Source organism: Canis lupus, chromosome 10, assembly GCF_048164855.1.
Source record: "Canis lupus baileyi chromosome 10, mCanLup2.hap1, whole genome shotgun sequence".
Taxonomy (NCBI): Eukaryota; Metazoa; Chordata; class Mammalia; order Carnivora; family Canidae; genus Canis; species Canis lupus.
Genome location: NC_132847.1, coordinates 52,995,837 through 53,001,874, shown reverse-complemented (window position 1 = coordinate 53,001,874; position 6,038 = coordinate 52,995,837).

The following is a 6,038-nucleotide window of genomic DNA, read 5'->3' as shown; positions in this document are numbered from 1 at the left end:
ACTGAAGTTAAGAATTGGATGCTTAAAAAAAAAAAAAAAAAAAAAAAGAATTGGATGCTTAACCAACAGAGCCACCCAGGTGCCCCTAGGCACTCCCTTTTTAAGTTGTTGTTTTGTTTTGTTTTGTTTTGTTTTGTTTTTTTAAGGCTGCTGCTTATTTCTTATCTCTAGATGCTTTTTTAAAGGGCTCAACTGATTAGGCCAGGCCCATCCAAGGTAATCTCCCGTTTGATGAGCTCAAAGTCAACTGATTAGGGACCTTAATCACATCTGCAAAAATCCCTCAATTTTGTCATATATCATAATGTAATCCCATGAAGGATATCCCACCATATTCACAGGTCAAGAGGTTAAGGTAATCTCAAATCAAGGAGATATAAGACATACACACCAGGGGGCAAGAATTTTAGAATTATGTTTACCACACTTCCTCCTAACTCAATCCTTCTACCTCCAACTGGCACTTCTCCTAGTTGACATTCTGTGATGCAAAAAGACCCAAACCATCACACTCAAGGGATACTAGATAGACCCTAATGATCCTGCCTGATTAAAGTCACAAGGGTCGGGATCCCTGGGTGGCGCAGCGGTTTGGCGCCTGCCTTTGGCCCAGGGCGCCATCCTGGAGACCCGGGATCGAATCCCATGTCAGGCTCCCGGTGCATGGAGCCTGCTTCTCCCTCTGCCTATGTCTCTGCCTCTGTGTGTGTGTGTGTGTGTGTGACTATCATAAATAAATAAAAATTTAAAAAAAAAAGTCACAAGGGTCTTCCATGAACTTTGACCACTAGGCATGGCATCACCAAGAGGAAGTGCCACAAGTACCCCAGGTATTACCTACATACACATAGCCTCTGTCTCTCTCACCACTTACCCTTCCTCACCTACATAGGGATTAATCACAAACCCCTGTCCCTCCTCTAAGCCTCTGTACTTGCTGTTCATTCTACCTGTAATTTCCTCCCTCCTGCCTCACACATCCTCTACAGAGATCCTTCCTCCATGCAGCCTCCTCTACCCCCCAGGGTTCTTCATCTCTAGGCATGTAGATCACTTTCTATTTGGGGTTCAGGGGCCCTTATTTCCTGCACTTGTCCCAAACCAGGAACCCTGAGGCCTGGAGTAGCCCAAACTGCAGGAAATGAAGGAGAAAGGGTGTTCAGAAAATCCTGGCAGTGGTGTTATTTCAAGCTCCAGAGGGCAGGAGGCAGGAAAGGGGGGTATACTATTGCTCAAGACTTCTCCCCATCCTGATGTCCTGTCACCTCAGGAAGTCCTACACAGTGTTCCACCCACGCTCTGAGATTGAAGGGCCAAGTTCTGCCCCTCTGGCTGGGCCAGGACCCTCCAGATATGGACAGAAGGTTTGGAGAAGGATGGGGTATGAGGCAGACCCCTTCCCAGGATCAGGGACTTTCAGGGGCTGAGTCATTTGGTTTCTTGCTCATTTCCAGCTCCTTTCTGGAACAAGACACCCCAGCCTCCTCAGGCCAAAGCCCCCCTCCACAGGCCGAGAGCTACACATTTTCATTTTCTGTATACACTAGACGCCCTCTACAGGCCCCTGGAGGTTGAGAACCCAGGCTGGGAGTCTCATACCCCTTTTCCCTATACAATAGATGTTCCCTACAGGGCCTGTGAGGGTGGGAATCACAAATCGATGGACTGAACAGCAACCAGAATACATACCCACACACAAATCAGTGCCAACACCCCCACTTACATGTGTCCTACCCACTTATACATACACAGGTACATAGTTAATCATTCATATACATCAAAAGACATACCACAGACATTTTTTTAAAGATTTTATGTATTTATGAGAGACACAGAGAGAGAGGCAGAGACATAGGCAGAGGGAGAAGCAGGCTCCTCGCAAGAAGCCCGATATGGGACTCAATCCCAGGACTCCGGGATCACGCCCTGAGTTGAAGGCAGACGCTCAACCACTGAGCCACCCAGGCATCCCCATACCACAAACATTTAATCTTATAATCACAATATGAACACAAGGGTAAATCAGACAAACGATTTCACACACAGTCATGGGCACAAAGACATACAAATACATATGGACACAATCTTTTCTCCTAGATAGCAGTATTTGTTTAGAATAGGTTGAAAAGCCATCTGGGGTACAGGGTGATATCCTGAGTGACATAAAAGGAAGCCAAACTGCTTCTAGGTCCAATAGGGCTTGTTGACTAGAGAGCTCTTTGTTTTGTCGGGTACTTAGAGTGGTTTTAGGCAGTGGAATGGTGCAGATAAGAGTTGGAGTAGAGTTATTTAAAAGAGAAATTTGGATTTTGCAAGAGCTGACTCTATATAACTTGTATGAAAGCTTATTCTTAGAAGCAGGATTCCTGAATTCAGCAAGCTAGGTTGAAGTGTCCTCACTGCATCCAGGATATCATAAAGAGAAGTCTCCTGATACTGGTAATACATGGTAGGTGATAAATGCGAAACGGGATTGACCTAACCTTCACTGAGTGCCCAGTGTGAGTCATGCACATGTACACAAGATATACATTATTTCTATTTTACAGGTGAGGATACTATCATCTCTTCCCTCATTCAACCAAGGTCATAAAGTCAGACACAAACATAAGAGTTTGAATATTAAAATCTTGTTTTCCTTCATTGGTAAGGACAAATGCAAGGCATACTTATTCCCACTCCCAACTCATGTTCCCAAAAATATTGATCCAGACCATGATTGGCAAACTAAGGCCCATGGGAGAAATTCAGCCTGCCACCCATTTTTGTAAATAAAGTTTTATTGCAATGCAGCCATTCCTGTTCCTTTATATATTGTCTATGTTTGCTTTGGGGCTACAACAGCAAAGTTGAGTAGTCATTACAGTTGACAGTACAGCCAACAAAAACTTAAATATTTACCAAATGAACCTATACAGAAAAAGGTTGCCAACCCCTGATCCAAAAGCAGCCTCAGAATTGGATTTAGCAAGTGAGACAAGGCTTATCGCCTTTGGAGTCTTAGGCCTGCGTAGTCAAATAAATAAATGAATGGGATGGATGCATAGATGAATGAACAGGTAGATGGATGTATTTACGTAGTACATCAGAGTTTGCTCCAAATACCAATGTTCTGCCATTTATAAGCTGAGAAAACTTGTCAAAATTAATTTTTCTGGGTCTTAGTTTCCTCATCTGTAAAATGGGAATAATACAGTAATTATTTTTTTTATTTTTTTATGATAGTCACAGAGAGAGAGAGAGAGAGGCAGAGACATAGGCAGAGGGCGAAGCAGGCTCCATGCACCGGGAGCCTGATGTGGGATTCGATCCCGGGTCTCCAGGATCGCGCCCTGGGCCAAAGGCAGGCACCAAACTGCTGCGCCACCCAGGGATCCCATGCAGTAATTATTATTCAGAGCTCTTCCCAGTGCAAATGACAAAAACCCAACTTAAAGTAGCTTAAGCAAAAAGTTAAAATTGTCATATTACATAACTAGGTCCATTAAAAATAGATTTTAGGGGTGCCTGGGTAGCTCAATCAGTTAAGCATCTAACTCAATTTCAGCTCAGGTCATGATCTCAGGGTCTTGAGATCGAGCCCCACATCAGGCTCCACAGCTGGGCACGGAGCCTGCTTAGGATTCTCTCTCCCCCTTTCCCTCTGCCCATCCCCTCACTCATGCTCGCTCACGCTCTCTCTCTCAAAAAAAAATTTTTTTAATAGATTTTAATCTACTTCTGTCCTAGGGATCCAAATGATGTTAATTCCTTCTCTTAATTTCTAATTATTTTTAGGGGCTTCATTCCTCGTGTAGATAGGTACTCTTCCAGCAGCAGAAAATATGAACCCTGGAAGCCTCAAGTCTACATTTTTATAGTGAACAATCTAAAAACAAAGACCCTTTGGGGTGCCTGACTGGTTCAGTCGGTAGAGCATGTGACTTTTGATCTGGGGATTGTGAGTTTGAACTCCATGTTGGGTGTAGAGATTACTTAAGTAAAAAAAAAAAAAAAAAAAAAAAAATCTTTAAAAAAAATGTAAATAAATAAAAGAGGCCTCTTTTTCCTAATATCAAATCTCACAAAAAACTCAAACTAGGGGCAGCCCGGGTGGCTCAGTGGTTTAGCGCCACCTTCAGCCCAGGGTGTGATCATGGAGACCCAGGGTCGAGTCCGACGTCAGGCTCCCTGCATGGAGCCTGCTGCTCTCTCTGCCTGGGTCTCTGCCTCTCTCTCTCTCTTTCATGAATAAATAAATAAAATCTTAAAAAAAAAAAAAAAACTCCAACTAACTGTTTATAACATATACTTAATTCTTCAATATATCCCAGTGGCCAGGAAATGGGGTACTCTGATCAGAGCACTGTGGCTGACAGACTCACCAAGACCACATGAGATAGGAGTTCCCTAAAGAAATCATAAAAAGGAGTATAGAAAAAAAAAAAAAAAGGGAGTATAGAAGTGTTTGCATAAACAAAAACATAGCCCACAGCACTCCACTTCAGGAATTGCCTTGAGACAATGAATTTAAAGAATTTAGCATGGTGCCTGGCACTCAAGTACCAACAATTATTATTAACATAACTAATAGATGAATAGATGCATTAATAGATGATGACTGGATTAAAATGGTTGAACATATGCATGAACAAATGGAAATGAAGATATGAAAAGACATGAAAGATGAAAGAAGGAAGAATAGACTGATAAAGACAAAGATGGGTAGACATGGATGGATGATAGAGAAGGCAGAAAAAATTGCACCCCTATTCTAGGCCAGGTTCCACTCAAACTATCCCTCTTGGATTCAGCTTGGGGTATAGAAAAATGGGTCAACAGGGGAAAGGGTCAGTGCTGGCTGGGTCAGGAGGGTGAAACCCTGGAGTCCTCAGATGTGATACAGGAATTGGATCTGCTTCCAAAAAACTTTCCCTTTAGCAATACTTGTCCAAGTGAAGATCAGTTCTCAGATGACAGATGCATAGACACTGTGATGGGCCTAGGGAGACTTGGTGAACCCAAGAAGGGAACTTCCCCAGTTTTATCTTGCTACTTGTCATTGTTCTAGGGAATCTGGGGAACCCAACTGGGTTTTTTTCCCCATTCCTCCCACCTGCTGGTATCTTTGAAGCACAAAGAAGAGTTGAGGTGCGGTGAAGCGTGTGAAAGGGAAGTATTTCTTACTCTGACCTCTAATCTGGAACCAAGCCTTGACCCCTAGCCTTGAGACTGGTTGTTCAAATGCCTCCAGGAGAGGACATTGTAAACATTCTCCTAAGGATGAAAGTGCCAATATCCCACACACACACCTTGCTTTGTCCAAATTGCTGATTTACTAAGATTCTCAGAGCTAAAGATAAAGACAAATGAGGGAAATGAGGTAAGGAAGCTACTGAGGAGTTACGGAAGAGATAGAAAATTCTTCTAGATAGAGACATTAGGTAAAATGTTCAGTGGATGGGATCCCTGGGTGGCGCAGCGGGTTAGCGCCTGCCTTTGGCCCAGGGCGCGATCCTGGAGACCCGGGATCGAATCCCACATCGGGCTCTCGGTGCATGGAGCCTGCTTCTCCCTCTGCCTGTGTCTCTGCCTCTCTCTCTCTCTGTGACTATCATAAATTAAAAAATAAAAAAAATAAATAAATAAAAATTTAAAAATAAAATAAAATAAAATAAAATGTTCAGTGGAAAGGTATTTTATCAGGACGCCTGGGTGGCTCAGCAGTTGAGCATCTGCCTTCAGCCCAGGGCATGATCCTAGAGTCCTGGGATGGAGTCCCATATTGGGCTCCCTGCATGGAGCCTGCTTCTGTCTCTGCCTCTCTCTGTGTGTCTCTCATGAATAAATAAAATCTTAAAAAAAATGAAATAAAATAAAAAAGAAAGGTATTCTATCAACTCATGTACTCCAATCCAGTTCAGACACTAACCACTTACCATTAGTGTCAGACTCCACATGTTTACTGGTATGGTCCCCAACATGTCCCCGCTTATAGGGTCCCCAAGCCACGAACATTTCTGACCAACTGGCTACAAGCCCAGGGAGTTCCCATGATC